The following is an 18,122-nucleotide window of genomic DNA, read 5'->3' on the forward strand; positions in this document are numbered from 1 at the left end:
AGGTAAGTCTATTAGCAACTAAAAGTTATTAAGTTAATATTTATACATGCATACTAATTTTATCTTATGATTGAGCTATAATTTAAAGTATAATAGTTGAATAAACTTTGGACTATAGATATTGTATATAACATGTTCGAATATACAAGTATGATCTTGTATAAATTATTGGATTAATCAAAGGTATGTATAAGATATAGGTATATATATATATGGTTTGAATGATTATATAAGTATGTATATATATATATATAAAGTCGAATAAGCATGCAAATATACATGTATGTGTTGTGTATTGAATTTAGTTATGTCATTATATAAGTATGCGAGGATTGATTGTGCATTTATATATGTACAAGTTTTTGTTTTGAAATTGAGTATGAAATTATACATTCATATGGTAGATTCGAATATGTATAAATGCACATGTATAAATTCTTGAATCGAAATTTGGTATGGAATTATATATGTATGTGAAAGTTTCGATTTTGTATGTATATTCACGTAAAAGTTTTTGAATGGTAGTGAAGATATGAAATTGTTAGTTTGAATTATTATAAAGTGATTGAATGTAATACAGACGTTACGTCTAGCAGGCTTAATGCCGGTGAAGTAATTCAGACTTTAAGTCTAGCAGGCTTAATGCCGGTGATACATTTCAGACTTTAAGTCTAGCAGGCTTAATGCCGGTGATACATTTCAGACTATATGTCTAGCAGGCTTAATGCCGGTGATACATTTTAGACTATATGTCTAGCAGGCTAAGTGCCGGTGTACTGAATCAGGCTTTAAGCCTAGCAGGCAAAATGCCGGTGAATCTGTTTAAATTGTGTTAGAATATACAATGGATATATCTATGATTTGTGATTATATGAAATCGATGAATACATATGTACATTAGATATATGTGATTGCTGAATTTATAAATGCATATGGTGATATGTGGTAGTTAAACATATATATGTTGAGCCTATGTGTTTGATAATTAATCATGTATGCATTTGAGATATATATATATGTGTATTTCGAATGTATGTGTTACCTAGGTATTCAGGTATAAATTCGTAACGAGTATATTTATATACAAACAAATATAAGATGTGATTGATGTATATATATTTGTGTTAGATTTGAATTGATTTAGAACTTACCATGAGTGTACATATACAATCGGTTTGATATGTATATAATATGTATATATATGCTCGGTGGTATACATTCAATTGTAATGTTGTTTTGTATAATATATATATTAAACTGAATTCATCCGACAGGTATACATATCTGACTATAAATGAAATGGTCTGAGTAGAATAATGTATGAATGTTAGTTGGTTGTGTTAGTTGAAATTTCAGTAGAATAGATTAAAAAGGTTATAATAATTATGTGTTTATAATTATACATTTAGTTATGCTGGAGACTTACTAAGCTATAAAAGCTTACTTCGTTTGCTTTCGTTCATTCGTTTTTATAGATTTGGAGACGCGTTACGAGCTCGGGGATCATCAGCACAGTCCATCACACTATCGACTTCTTTTGGTATTTTGTTAAATATTTGAACTCGATCTTATGGCATGTATAGGCTTGATAATGTTTTGGATAATTTTGAATCCTATTGTGTAAATAGCAATGCGAAAAGAGTTTAACTTCCATGCTTGAATTTGATTATATATGTTCATGAATTGGACTTGCATTTGGAATTAGATATTAAAGTTATGTTTATGTGAGCTTGGTTTCGTAATGCCTCGTAACCCTGCTTCGGCGACGGAGACGGGTTAGGGGTGTTACATTTTATTGGTATCAGAGCTACGGTTTAGTCGATTCTCGAAACTAGCGTAGCGTGTATGAGTCTAGCTATACATGCCATATTTTTATATCGAGATAGTGTGATGACTGCTGACGTCTAAAAATGTGTTTTCGTATAGTAATGGATCCCGAACGAGCCGTAGCTGATGATGTTGAGAGTATAGTGCCTGCTCCCGTGCAAGGGACAGAGCCAGTAGATTCTCGACCAATCTCGAGTAACCAGGAGGGAGAGGCTAAACAAGCCTTCTACCAAATGATGAATGACTGGTTTACTCATTATGTCCGAACTAATCCGGTTACACAACAACCTCCACCCCCGACTAATCCATCTTCGATTCCTGTTATACCCCAAGTAAGTGATCCGATGAGATTACTTAAGCCTCCAGTTGACAAAATTTGAAAACACGGGGCCGAAGAGTTCAGAGCTACTGATGATGATGATGCTGAGCGAGCTGAATTCTGGCTTGATAATACTATTCGAGTGTTTGATGAGTTGTCTTGCACCCCTGATGAGTGCTTGAAATGTGCCATATCTTTGCTACGGGACACTGCATATCACTGGTGGAATACACTAGTATCGGTGGTTCCGAAAGAGCGAGTGACCTGGGAATTCTTTCAGACTGAGTTTCGTAAGAAATACATCAGCCAGAGATTCATTGATCAGAAACGTAAGGAATTTCTTGAACTGAAACAGGGTCGTATGACAGTGACAGAATATGAGCGGAAATTTGTGAGACTTAGTAGATATGCTCGAGAGTGTGTTTCAACTGAAGCTATCATGTGTAGAAGATTTGAAGATGGGTTGAATGAAGATATTAAACTGTTAGTTGGTATACTTGAGATAAAAGAGTTCGTAGTACTTGTTGAACGAGCTTGTAAAGCTGAGGAGCTCGGGAAAGAGAAGAGGAAAGCTGACTATGAAGCTCGAGATTCTCGTAAAAGATCATTCAGTAAATCATTTTAGTCGACCTCAAGGAAATTCAGAGAGGATCATAGCCAATCTAAAGCTACTGCAGGGTTTCCTAAGTATGATCGAGATCGACCCCCTGTGAGTTCACGAGCTACTTCAGTTGCTAGCGTTGGTAGTGTTCGACAAAATAGATCAGAGTGCAAGCATTGTGGGAAATGGCATCCTGGGGATTGCAGATTCCATGATCGGTCTTGCTTCAAGTGTGGTTCAAAAGATCATTTCATTCGAGAGTGTCCGATGGTAGCTGAGCAAAACACTGTGCAGGATACCAGACCGAGTAATGTGCCGGTCCGAGGTAGACCGCCGAGACAATTGAGTAATGTAAGTGGTAGTCAGAGAGGAACCAGGGACACAGCAATTCGATCTGAGGCCCGTGCACCTGCTAGAGCTTATGCCATCCGTGCTCGAGAGGAGGCTTCTTCTCCAGATGTTATTACTGGTACTTTCACTCTTTATGATACTAATGTTATTGCATTGATTGATCCTGGTTCGACTCATTCTTATGTGTGTGAGACTTTAGTATTCAGTAAGACTTTGCCTGTTGAGTCTACTGAGTTTTTAATTAAAGTATCGAACCCCCTGGGCCGGTGTGTTTTGGTTGACAAAGTGTGCAAGAATTGTCCGTTGATGATTCGAGATTTATGTTTTCCAGCTGATTTGATGTTGTTACCATTCGACGAGTTCGATATAATTCTGGGTATGGATTGGTTAACTCTGCATGATGCTATTGTAAACTGCAAACGGAAAACTATTGATCTACGGTGTCAGAATGATGAGATTATTCGGATCGAATCTAATGATCTGAATGGTTTATCAGCAATAATATCCTCGATGTCGGCTCAGAAGTATGTGAGAAGGGGTTGTGAAGCTTACCTTGCATTTGTTCTTGATAGTAAAGTGACCGAAAAGAAGATTGAATCTGTACCAGTAGTGTGTGAGTATTCAGACGTGTTTCCTGAAGAATTACCGGGTTTGCCACCTATTCGAGAGGTAGAGTTTGGTATTGAGTTAGTACCAGGGACGACTCCCATATCGATAGCTCCGTACCGTATGGCACCGACCGAATTAAAAGAATTGAAAGTACAGTTGCAAGAGCTGACTGATAAAGGTTTTGCACGACCGAGTTTCTCTCCTTGGGGTGCACCAGTTCTATTTGTGAGAAAGAAAGACGGAACGATGAGAATGTGCATTGATTACCGGCAACTCAATAAAGTGACTATAAAGAATAAGTATCCGTTACCACGGATTGATGATTTGTTCGATCAGTTGAAAGGGGCTACTGTGTTTTCAAAGATAGATCTGAGATCAGGCTACTATCAGTTGCGAGTTAAAGACTCTGATGTGCCAAAGACTGCTTTCCGAACGAGGTACGGACATTATGAGTTTCTTGTTATGCCTTTCGGACTTACTAATGCACCTGCTATTTTCATGGATTTGATGAATCGGATCTTTAGGAAGTATCTAGATCGGTTTGTGGTAGTATTTATTGATGACATTTTGATCTACTCTCGAGACGAAAATGAGCATGCTGAACATCTGAGACTTGTGTTACAAACTTTGCGAGATAAGCAGTTGTATGTAAAGTTTAGTAAATGTGAGTTCTGGTTACGTGAAGTCAGTTTTCTGGGCCATGTTGTATCAGCATCGGGTATTTGGGTTGATCCGAGTAAAATTTCAGCTATACTTGATTGGAAACCTCCGAGGAATGTTTCGGAAGTTCGAAGCTTTCTGGGGCTCGCTGGCTATTATAGACGTTTTGTGAAAGGGTTCTCTATGATTGCGACCCCGATGACAAGGCTACTACAAAAAGACATTAAGTTTGAGTGGTCAGAAAAGTGCCAGAAAAGTTTCGATCAGTTGAAAGCTCTTTTAACCAAAGCTCCAGTCCTAGTTCAACCCGAATCGAGTAAAGAGTTTGTTATCTATAGTGATGCATCTTTAAATGGTTTGGGCTGTGTATTGATGCAGGAAGGCAAAGTTGTAGCCTATGCCTCGAGACAGTTAAAGCCGCATGAAAAGAACTATCCGACGCATGATCTGGAATTGGCCGCTATTGTATTTGCGTTAAAAATATGGCGTCACTATCTGTTTGGCGAAAGATGTCATGTTTATTCCGATCATAAAAGCTTGAAATATTTGATGACTCAGAAAGATCTGAATTTGAGACAGCGTCGATGGTTGGAATTGTTGAAAGATTACGAGCTTGTGATTGACTATCATCCGGGAAAGGCTAATGTTGTTGCTGATGCCCTAAGTCGAAAATCATTGTTTGCTTTGCGTGCAATGAATGCGCATATGGCTATGTCTGACGATGGTGTGATAGTAGCTGAGTTGAAAGCAAAATCGTTATTTATTCAACAGATTTGTGAAGCCCAGAAAGTCGATGATGATTTAATTGCAAAACGAGCTCAGTGTGACTTAAATGTTGATTCAGAGTTTCTAGTTGATGCTGAGAATTGTTTGAGATTTAGAAACCGATTATGTGTTCCGAAAAATCCAGAGTTAATTCAGATGATTTTGAATGAAGCCCATAATAGTCAATTTTCTGTTCATCCGGGTAGCACAAAAATGTATAATGATCTGAAACAACACTATTGGTGGCATGGAATGAAACGGGACATTTCTGACTTTGTTTCGAAATGTTTAATATGTCAGCAAGTAAAGGCCGAACATCAGGTACCTTCTGGATTGCTGCAGCCGATCATGATACCTGAATGGAAATGGGACAGAGTTACGATGGATTTTGTATCCGGTTTACCGTTGACACCGAGCAAGAAAGATGCAATCTGGGTTATTGTTGATAGGTTGACAAAATCGGCGCACTTTATTCCAATTCGCACGGATTTCCCACTCGATAAACTTGCTGAATTGTATGTTTTTCAAATTGTGAGATTGCATGGTGTGCTTATTTCTATCGTTTCAGATAGAGACCCGAGATTCACATCGCGATTTTGGAAGAAATTACAAGATGCTTTAGGTACGAAGCTACATTTTAGCACAGCTTTCCATCCGCAAACAGATGGTCAATCCGAGCGAATCATTCAGATACTTGAGGATATGTTGAGATGTTGCATTCTTGAGTTTGAAGGTACGTGGGAACGATATTTACCTTTGATTGAATTTGCTTATAATAACAGCTTTCAATCTAGTATCAAAATGGCACCTTATGAGGCTTTGTACGGTCGTAAATGTCGTACACCACTGTATTGGACCGAGCTCAGTGAAAATAAGATACACGGGGTTGATTTGATTAAAGAGACCGAACAGAAAGTGAAAGTGATTCGGGACAGTCTGAAATCAGCATCGGATCATCAGAAATCTTATGCGGATTTGAAAAGAAAAGATATAGAATTTCAGACCGGCGATAAAGTGTTTTTGAAAGTCTCACCATGGAAGAAAGTACTCAGATTCGGTCGTAAAGGCAAATTGAGTCCAAGATTCATTGGACCGTATGAGATTATAGAGCGTGTCGGACCGGTTGCTTATAGATTGATGTTACCACCTGAGCTAGAAAAGATTCACAATGTATTTCATGTTTCGATGCTCCGTAGATACCGATCTGATCCTTCACATGTGATTTGTCCGACGGAGATTGAAATTAACCCTGATATGTCATATGAAGAAGAACCGATTAGCATTCTGGCTCGTGAGATCAAAGAATTACGAAATAAGAAAATTCCGTTAGTTAAAGTGTTGTGGCATAAACATGGAGTTGAAGAAGCAACTTGGGAGTCAGAAGATACAATGAAAGAGCGTTATCCGAACCTATTCACCGGTAAGATTTTCGGGGACGAAAATCCCTAAGGGGGGGAGAGTTGTAACAACCCGGTTTTGACCCTAATCGGAACAGTGGTTTCAGGACCACAAATCCGAGTCTAAAAAAAATACATATATATTTTTATATTATTTTTTGTGTTTATTATGTGTGAATTTACTAGTGTAAAAATTTCGTGCTTTAATTTCGCCGTTTGAGTGTCCGATTAAATAAAAAGGATTAAATCGCGTAAAATAAAAATTTATTGGTTATTTTTAAAAGGGGCTGAGTAGTGGTTGTTCTTTTAATATGGAGGTTTAGTTTTGCAATTTAACCATTAAAAAGAATAGTGGGCCGCATTATGTGTATAATATATATAGTTTTTATATTAATTACAAATGTTATAATATATAGTATATTATAATATTATAATTTAAACAAATAAAGACCACCATCATCTTTTATTTCCTTACCATCTATTCGAAACTAAGAAAAGAAAATAAAAGAAGAACAACCAAGCTATTCGGCCATCTTTGATGCTTGATTTAAGGTATGTTTGGTTTCGGTTTTTGATGATTTTTACGTTTTTGAGATCGTTGCTTTGAATACTACCTGACCCATGCTTGAATTTCTGATTTTGATGAATATCTTGAGTTATGCCATTGATGAATGTTTGTGTTTTGTGATGTTTGATGATGAATAATGAAAGATATGTCTTAGATTAACATGTTTTGTCTTGGGATTTTTGATGAATTTGAGTATTTAGGGCTAGATTGTGAAAATAAATTTTTGAGGGACTAAAATGTGAAATAAATGAAATGTATGGACTTGTATGAATACAAGGAAGATTCGGCCTAACTATAGTGTTGTGAGATTTTGTGTATTTTGTGTTTTATGCAATAGGGACTAAATTGCAAAAAGTGTAAAATGTCTGGGGCAAAATGGTAATTTGCCCATTTAAGTGTTTTTGGATAAAATTGAATGATTTGATGAATAAAAGGGTTAAATTTGACTATGTTTAGATCAAGGAACGAAGAAAACGAATTTGGATCGGGGGAAATCGAAGGTAATCGAATAGTCGATCGTGTTTGCTGATATCCGAGGTAAGTCTATTAGCAACTAAAAGTTATTAAGTTAATATTTATACATGCATACTAATTTTATCTTATGATTGAGCTATAATTTAAAGTATAATAGTTGAATAAACTTTGGACTATAGATATTGTATATAACATGTTCGAATATACAAGTATGATCTTGTATAAATTATTGGATTAATCAAAGGTATGTATAAGATATAGGTATATATATATATATGGTTTGAATGATTATATAAGTATGTATATATATATATAAAGTCGAATAAGCATGCAAATATACATGTATGTGTTGTGTATTGAATTTAGTTATGTCATTATATAAGTAGGCGAGGATTGATTGTGCATTTATATATGTACAAGTTTTTGTTTTGAAATTGAGTATGAAATTATACATTCATATGATAGATTCGAATATGTATAAATGCACATGTATAAATTCTTGAATCGAAATTTGGTATGGAATTATATATGTATGTGAAAGTTTCGATTTTGTATGTATATTCACGTAAAAGTTTTTGAATGGTAGTGAAGATATGAAATTGTTAGTTTGAATTATTATAAAGTGATTGAATGTAATACAGACGTTACGTCTAGCAGGCTTAATGCCGGTGAAGTAATTCAGACTTTAAGTCTAGCAGGCTTAATGCCGGTGATACATTTCAGACTTTAAGTCTAGCAGGCTTAATGCCGGTGATACATTTCAGACTATATGTCTAGCAGGCTTAATGCCGGTGATACATTTCAGACTATATGTCTAGCAGGCTAAGTGCCGGTGTACTGAATCAGGCTTTAAGCCTAGCAGGCAAAATGCCGGTGAATCTGTTTAAATTGTGTTAGAATATACAATGGATATATCTATGATTTGTGATTATATGAAATCGATGAATACATATGTACATTAGATATATGTGATTGCTGAATTTATAAATGCATATGGTGATATGTGGTAGTTAAACATATATATGTTGAGCCTATGTGTTTGATAATTAATCATGTATGCATTTGAGATATATATATATATATATATGTGTATTTCGAATGTGTGTGTTACCTAGGTATTCAGGTATAAATTCGTAACGAGTATATTTATATACAAACAAATATAAGATGTGATTGATGTATATATATTTGTGTTAGATTTGAATTGATTTAGAACTTACCATGAGTGTACATATACAATCGGTTTGATATGTATATAATATGTATATATATGCTCGGTGGTATACATTCAATTGTAATGTTGTTTTGTATAATATATATATTAAACTGAATTCATCCGACAAGTATACATATCTGACTATAAATGAAATGGTCTGAGTAGAATAATGTATGAATGTTAGTTGGTTGTGTTAGTTGAAATTTCAGTAGAATAGATTAAAAAGGTTATAATAATTATGTGTTTATAATTATACATTTAGTTATGCTGGAGACTTACTAAGCTATAAAAGCTTACTTCGTTTGCTTTCGTTCATTCATTTTTATAGATTTGGAGACGCGTTACGAGCTCGAGGATCATCAGCACAGTCCATCACACTATCGACTTCTTTTGGTATTTTGTTAAATATTTGAACTCGATCTTATGGCATGTATAGGCTTGATAATGTTTTGGATAATTTTGAATCCTATTGTGTAAATAGCAATGCGAAAAGAGTTTAACTTCCATGCTTGAATTTGATTATATATGTTCATGAATTGGACTTGCATTTGGAATTAGATATTAAAGTTATGTTTATGTGAGCTTGGTTTCGTAATGCCTCGTAACCCTGCTTCGGCGACGGAGACGGGTTAGGGGTGTTACAGGGTCTCCTTCAGAAAGGCTTATGCTGGCGAATCGACAGAGGAAATAAAGTCTCTATCTGGCAGGATTGTTAGATCCAGGGAGTTGATTCTTTGGAAAGGCCGAATAGTCCAGACAACTTACAACCAGAGTTAGTATTGGATCTTATTGATGGGGTGAATAGAAAATGGAAGATAGAGTTGATTAATAATACCTTTCATTTGGAGGTTGCTCGAAAAATTCTACAGATCCCATTATCAGAGTCAGCTCATGAGGATTTCCAAGTTTGGAAAGGTGAACAGACCGGTGAATACTCAGTCCATAGTGCTTATAAACTATTACAAATTGCTAACCTGGATCCTAGCAATTATTTATTATAGACCGAAAATAAGAAACTTTTTGAAAAGCTATGGAATCAACAACTACCATCTAAGATTACAATTATCATCTGGCGCATTGCCTGGAATTACATCCCTACTTTAGCAAATCTTAGATAGAGAAGAATAGTGATGAATGTTGCTTCCTCAATGTGGTTTTGGGGAAGAAGATTGTTATCACATTTTTAGGAAATATCCTGCAAGTATGGAAGTCTAGCATTTATTAGATATGGCTTGGACCACAAATATGCAACCAAATTTTTGGGAATGGCTTACCATGGTCTTCGAACAAGGAACAGATGAACAGTGCAGATATTCTTTCTATGCTTTTTGGTTGCTTTAGTACGCGAGAAATCAGGTTGGGCATGAAAGGGTTTATTCAACTGGTGTTGATCTTACACAAAAAGTCCAGAACCTCGTCGCTGAATATGAAGGGGTCAGAGCCAAGAAGAGTCTATTGAATATGGTGTGTAATCAAAGAACTAAGAATACCTTACCAATTATAAATATCCAGTTTGATGTTGCGTTTGACTCCAGAAATTACAGATCGAAGACTGGGCTGGTGGTTTGGGGAAAGACGAATGAATATTTGGCTTCAAAATCATTCATTCATTATGATGTTGTTTCTCCATTTGCAACAGAAGCATATGCAGGATTAGAAGCAGTTGAGTTAGGAATCGAGATGGGCTTCCAGGAGATACAAATACAGGGAGATTCATTAACAGTAGTAAAGAAATACCAGTCAACCACAATCGATTATTCAGTTATTGGAGCAATTATCAGAGATATTCAGGCTAAGAAATTGGGCTTTTAGAAGATAGAGTTCAAGCACATTTCGAAAATGAAGAACATGAGTGCTCACAACATTGCGAAGACAACATTAAAGAGAAGTGAAAGAACTTACCTGGAGGATGGAGAGTTGAATAGCCAGAATGGGGGGTAACAGAACTATAGGCAAGAAATCCGGATTGAAAAGATAAGGGAAGATTTTGATGTACAAGTAGATAGCAAAGAAAACAAATTTTGGGAAGAGCTATCGTCAGACGGATGGAAGTAATGGGATAGGTGATTTTGAAAAAACGAGAAGATAATAGCTTCCAACCGTTGAAAGTTTGACTAAGGGTAATTTAAGAGTCTTTTTTTAGGTATTTTTTTTAGTAATGGCTGTTTCAATTTTATTTTTTCATTTCTTTTCTTTAAGGTTCCTTTCTGCTTTAATAGTTCCCTTTTAATATGTAGTAGGCCTAGTCTGATTTGCTGTTGGGCTTGTTAAAATAAGCTTGAATACTTTGTTTCTTTAATTTTTTCAAATAAAAACCCAAGTCAATCATTAATCAAATATATATATACACAAATATTACCCTTTTCTAATATTATGCAATTACTTTATTTGAAATTTATTTATATTTAAAATATTATATACTTTAATTATCTTTGTTGGTGCTCAAATTGCATTGTACCATGATATGTGGAAAGTAATATTGGCACATCTCATTGCAAACCTATAGGTAGATTCTGTTGTATGGGTTGAAAATTATAGATTGTAAATTCATTATTATTTAAAAAAGTGATGATTTATTCATCCAATAGGTACATTTGATTTTCATTGGATATGTTTTTTTAAGAAGTATGTCCAACATAAAAGGTTGTGCCTCTTCAAAGTAGTGTCTATTGAGTGCATATAAATAGAGGGATTATGGTGCTCACAATCATCATCACAATCAATCCAATTTTCAAAAATTAAAGTAAGAGTTAGGGAATTCCTCGATTTTGCTAATAAAAGGAAATTCAAAAAGCTTTGTTGTATCCCGGGAAAACCTTTGTCTTAACCCTCTAGAAATTTTGTATGGGGCAAATAGTTATCTTTAGAAAGCGCCATCCGTGCCTCAAAGTCTACTATTTTTATTCCATATCGTCTCTGGATCTATTGTCTCCACTTAAATTCTCCAACAATCAAAGAGAACTATTTTGGAGATGGCGACGGAGGCTACCACCGCATTCAAAGTGATGAACCAAGATTTTGTGAAGCTTGATCGATTTGATGGCTTAAACTTCAATTGCTAGAATAAGATGTTCCTTCTTATGGTCTTGAATGTGACGTATGTTCTAGATCAAAACATACAACCCATGGAGGATCCTGCCCATAATGCATACTCTGAGGAAATTGCGAAAGTGGCCAAACTTAAGAAGAAGTGCGAAGAATACAATTTCACATGTCATGAACACACCCTCAACACCTTGCCTGATCGATTGTATGATCTCTACATGTCAATGCAATCCCTAGTGGAAATATGGAAAGCTCTTGAAGAAAAATACAACACTAAGCGACAAGGAACCAGTAATTTTTTAACAATGAAGTATTTCGAATGCGAAATGCTCGATAGTATCCCGATCATGGATCAAGTCCTTGTAAGCAGGCTTCATGACTTGAATGTTGTTATTTCAAAATTATTACAAGTTGGGGCTATCATCTCCAACTTGCCTTCGTCTTGGAGCAATTATCAAAAGAAACTTTTATATATGGCAAAGGACTCCACAATGGAGAAAATACTTAGGCATCTGCGTATTGAAGAGGAAACTCAGAAACGTGATACGGTGTATCTTCCTTGAAGTTCTAAAGTGAACCATGTGAGTGAGTCCAAGAACTCTAGAAATGGTAAGCGAAAGACCACATCCGATACCAAGGACGTGCAAGACAAGAAGAAAAAATCTTGCAATTGTTATAATTTCAAAGAAAGGGCACAACATTAAATATTGTAAACTTATAAAAAAAAAGTAAGATGCCACAACTTCCAAAGCTAATATGGTGGAGGACATGGACTTAGTGGCCAGGTTACAGAAAGGATTGAGAGTTTGGAGATTGGTGTCTGGACTTCGAAGCTACTGCTCATATGTGTAATGATCGGTAACAATTCAAGAGTTATAAACTAATGACCAACCGTAAATTGCTTATGAGCAACTATAAATTGGTTAAGGTGCTCGATCAGTGGACAGTGGAACTCAACTTCACATCCGGGAAAAAAATTGACTTTGACCAACATGTTGCATGTTCCCAATGTGAGAAAAAATTAGTGTCTACAAGTCTTCTATGTAAAAAGGGGTTCAAGGTTATCTTGGAATATGATAAGTTAGTCTTGCTTAAGGGTGATATATATGTAAGAAAAGGATATTCTAATGAAGGCATGTTCAAGTTCAGCATTTATATGAATAAAGTCAATTCCTCTACTTATATTGTTGAACCTTATCCTTTGTGGCATGCACGTTTAGCATATTTTAATTTTAAAACTTTACAATATATGCAAAGGAATGATTATATCAGTCTAAGTAATAAAGAGTTTGCGGATAAATGTGAAGTTTGTATTCAATCAAAAACTACCAAGAAGTCGTTTCCTAAAAAGTGTGAAAGAAATTCGCAAGTGTTAGATTTAATCCATTCGAATGTTTGTAAATTAAATGGAACTCTAACAAGAGGTGGAAAACGATATTTTATCACTTTTATAGACGAATTCTCTGGATTTACTTATGTGTATCTCATGAGAAGTAAAAACGAGCCTTTTGATATATTTAAATGTTTTATAATAAGGTTGAGAATTTGTTTAGTAAGAAAATCAAAGTGCTTCGTAGCGATAGAGGTAGTGAATATTTTTCAAAGGAATTTAATGTATTTTGTGAGAAGCAAGGTTTGGTACATGAGTGTTCCGCACCTTGTACTCCATAACAAAATGGTTTTGTAGAAAGAAAGAACTGTACTTTAATGGATATGGTTAACTCAATGTTGTTAAATGTTAAACTTCCATATAATTTACAAGGTGAAACAATATTGACTGTGTGATATATCCTTAACAGAATACCATCGAGAAAATTTAGATTATCTCCATATGAGTTATGGAAGGGCTGGATGCCAAACTTAGATTATTTCAAAGTATGGGGGTGTTTGGCTTACTATAGAGTTCCCAAACAATGGAGAACAAAGTTAGGACCAAGAGCTGTCTAGGGTGTATTTTTTGGATATGTCCAACACTCTAAGACTTATCGTGTTCTTGACTTAATGTCAAATATGATAATTGTAACAAGAGAAGTTGTATTACTAAAAATAAAGTTTTCAATGATTCAACTAATTTGGAAAAAGAATATCAACCAATTATCTCAAGTGATCAAACCAAGAGAAGTCTTTGCGACAATAAGGATATGGAGTCGAGGAAAAGTTAAAAAGTGAGAAAAGTAAAGGACTTTGGTCCCAATTTCATTTCCTCACAATCTCTAGCATTCCTCGTTGAGGGAAATAGAGAATTCGTAATTAGGAAGATTTCCATAATGTTTAATATGGATGGTGATCACAATCCTGTGGTGAAGCCATGAATTCTAGGGATGCGACATTCTGGAAAGAGATGATCAATGATGAAATGGATTCAATATTGGCCAACAATACTTGGATCCTAGTTGATCTTCTTTATGGTTCGAAGCCTATCGGGTGTAAATGGGTGTTTAAAAGGAAGAATACTCCAACAGGGGGTTCTCCAATGTTTAAGGCTATGTAGGTGGCAAAAGACTTTAGGCAAAAGGAAGGCCTACATTATTTTGACACCTATACACAGGTGGTGACCTCCATTCAAATTCTTACGGCACTTACATATATTAATAAATTACATGCACATCAAATGGATGTTAAGACAACTTTTTTGAATGGTGATCTCAAAGAGGAAGTCTACATCGAACAATAAGAAGGCTTTGTGCTTCTTGGGAATGAACATAAAGTGTGTAAGTTGATCAAGTCATTATATGGTTTAAAACAAGCACCTAAATAGTGGCATGAGATATTTGACTCAGTTATCTTCTCATATGATTTTTTACTAATGATGCTGATAAATGTATTTACACTAAATTCACTGCTAGGAATGGTGTAATTATTTGTCTCTATGTAGACGATTTTTTTATTTTTAGAACGAACACATAAGGTGTTCGTGAGACCAAAAAGTATCTAGCCCTTAATTTTAAGATGAATGATCTCAACGAGGTAGATACAATTCTAGATATAAAGGTGAAAAAGCATGAAAGGGGCTTTGCACTAAGCCAATCTCACTACATCGAGAAAATACTAGAAAAGTTCAAATACTTGAATATCAAGGATTCGAACACTCCATTCGATTCAAACTTCAAGTTAAGTAAGAATAATTACAGGGCTATAACACAACTTGAGCACGCCAGCATAATTGGAAGTCTAATGTATGCAATGCAATGCACTAGACCTGATATCGCATTTTTTTGTGTGCAAATTTGTGAGATATACAAATTGTCCTAGTACTGATCATTGAGTAATTTGTAGGATTTTTGGCTATCTTAAGAGAAAAAAAAATTTTGGATTATTCTATAGTTAATATCCTATGGTACTAGAATGTTACTCGGATGCAAGTTGGATTACAAGTCTAAGTGACAATAAGTCCACATCGGGATGGAGTTTTGCAATCGAATTTGGAGGCATTAGTTGGACCTCCAAGAAATAAACTTACATTTTACATTCAACTATGGAGGCTAAATTTATAGCCTTGACGGCTATTGGCAAAGAAGCGGAATGGCTAAGAGATCTCTTGCTAGATTTAAAATTTTGCTAATCAAAGGAAATTCAAAAGCTTTGTTGTATCTTAGGAGGACCTTTTTCTTAACCATCTAGCAACTTTGTCTAGGGGCAAATAGTTTTTTTGGAAAGCGTCATCCACGCCACAAATTCTATTATTTTAATTCCATATCATCTCCGGATCTATCGTCTCCACTCAAATTCTCCAACAGTATGAGACTAACAATTTAAATTAAAGATATAATTCAATTTTATTCAAGATAAGTTGATACTAACATTTCTGGATAAAGCTCAAATCATATAATTAAATATTTCAAATTCATAAAGATATTTTGGTGATAATATCTGAACTAATAATATGAGGATATGATGTGATAAAGATAAGCTAACATTATGAGCTAAGAGATGATTAAATATAATTGCCAATATTTTTAAAGCTATGTCAATTGGAACTACTTTGAAGATTATGTGATCAATGATAATGAAGAGATATTTGCATGATAATTGAAATCTTTAATTGATTGGAATATTCTAAATTAAATCATGCATTATCCTCCAAATTATCTATTCTTTATAGATGAATTCTTGGAACCCTATAAATAGGTAGTTTAGTTATACGAGTGAGAGAGAGCTTTGAATGCACATTTGAGTTCAATTTGGAAGAAATGATTTTATGTGTTTTTTTTACTGTTGAGTGATTTATTTTTACCTTCAATTGGTAAGGTGATCTACTAGAGTTCATGTAACACTCTGTTAGCTAACCTGATTGCCAGGTTCGAGCTACAAAGTGTCATATTTATTGCCAAAGTAACTACAAAAAAAAAAGCATTCAATCAAATTTCATTATGCATTTAATTACAAGAAAATCATGCATATCAATCAATTCATAATCATTTTCGAGTCATGTACAAGCTTACAAAAGCTCTTTCGCTTCAAGCAAATCAAATAGAAACCAACTTCAACAGAAACATAAAAAGTGAACTGTAACACCCCAAACCCGGCCCGGACGCTATGGCTGAATCTGGCGCGTCATATTGAAGTATTTTAGTGAAAACCTTGTTTTCATTGAAAACCTTTCCTTAAGATATGAAACCTTAGTTAACTTATGAAAACACTCTTTTCAGTTGTGAAAGCTTTGTTTAAAACATTTGATTTAAGAAAACTTATCATTTAAGAATTTAGTTGTGGAAACGTAGTAAACATGCTATAATTCAAGAAACCATGTTCAACCTCTCATAATTACATCGTATAAAAATAATAATCCAAATAATAACAAAAAGGGGAGGCCTTATTACAATCCAGTCTAAAATCACTTAATAAATCAGAAACTAAATGCTTTTTTTTAGTAGAACGAACAAGTCCAAGCTGCCTCGCTAGCTGGCCACCCAAAGTCCCTCTAGACATCGAACCTCCTATGGAGCATCACCTGAGATAAATAAAAGAGGGGGTGAGTTTTTGCAAACTCAGTGTGTACATCCTCGAACAATCATTAAGCATACATCAAGCACCATACATCATACATGTAATGCAATGCAGTGCAATCCCATCCCAATAATCCATCCGCTACACACCAACTCCGTCCCCCAATACACATCATGTGGGGATATAAATATCGACCTACCCAACCGATACACATCTAGGGTAGCCCGGTTGCGGAACTACCTTCATTTACATATTGGGCTTAAAAACCGTCGGTGGATCCATGATTGTCAGGCAACCATGCGATCCTCATATACTTCCTCCATTCCATAATTCCCAACCCATATGCAACCTAAGCAGAATATCATTTGTATGCAGCAGATATGCATGTCACATCCATTAAACTTACATTCAACACATAGGGGTATTTTGGTCATTTTTGCCCTTAAGGGTATTTAGGTAATTTTCCCTTATATACATATAACATCCTTAAATCTTACCTTCAACGCATGGGGTATTTTGGTCATTTTCGCCCTTAGGGGCATTTCGGTAATTTTTCCTTTATTACGATTTTTACTTACCTTGGCCCGTAACAAATCCCGTGAGCTAAGATGAACGAATACTATGCACCAGGTAGGATTCCAGAGAAAAGGAGGTGACTCATTAAGACTGCTTAAGTACCAAGCTCTCCCTAGATCCAATCCTAGACATGCATATACCCGTTGCCACACCTTAAACCTATGACTTGTCCACGGTCGCAATAAATTAATTAAGTTTTATGCAGTCATCATATACTAAGCCCAAAACCCCTACATACATGCATATGGCCCACTAGGCCCAATCTTATTTATATGGCCCATCCGGCCCAATTCACGTTCATATTGCCCATCAGGCCCAATTCACATTCATATGGCCCGTTAGGCCTAATCTCATTTATATGGCCCATCCGGGCCAAATCACATTATATTCATGCTCACACATAAATTTTCTATCACATAGCATCATTTATCAAATTTTGCCTATTATGGGCCCAATCCATCGGGCCCATTTAGCCCATTCCGGCCTATTTGGCCTATTCACAACCCAAGTCCATGGAATCGCCCATGGGCCTCAGGCAACCTTTCAGTCTCCCCCTTATGAGTGTTCGCGCACTCGCAAGACTACCATAGCCAAACTTTCAGCTTTTCGGTATTTCGGCCTTTCAGCATTTCGGGTTTTGCCGATCTATTTGTGTGTGCAGTGTAAGTACACACCTAGTAAGCAAGCGTGCTGCGATTCCCTTAGTCACCAACCTACAAACGATATCACCCTTCCATTAATCGTATGCTTAACACATATTTTACCCA

The 18,122-nt window shown here is 35.4% G+C and overlaps 1 long non-coding RNA gene across 2 annotated transcripts; it reads right to left on the reverse strand.

The window, feature by feature from the left end:
• Positions 1–9,430: 9,430 nt before the first annotated feature.
• On the reverse strand, positions 9,431–10,972 carry LOC107893643 (uncharacterized). Of its 2 annotated transcripts, none has more exons than XR_001682896.2 (4): positions 10,283–10,972; positions 10,062–10,207; positions 9,623–9,982; positions 9,431–9,519 (listed from the first exon to the last, which is right to left on the reverse strand). It is a non-coding gene; the product is annotated as an uncharacterized lncRNA (long non-coding RNA). The 2 variants fall into 2 exon arrangements; XR_005907534.1 differs by having other exon boundaries at positions 9,442–9,547; positions 10,283–10,894.
• Between the last annotated feature and the right edge of the window lie 7,150 nt (positions 10,973–18,122).

This window comes from Gossypium hirsutum, chromosome A13 (genome assembly GCF_007990345.1).
Source record: "Gossypium hirsutum isolate 1008001.06 chromosome A13, Gossypium_hirsutum_v2.1, whole genome shotgun sequence".
Classification (NCBI taxonomy): Eukaryota; Viridiplantae; Streptophyta; class Magnoliopsida; order Malvales; family Malvaceae; genus Gossypium; species Gossypium hirsutum.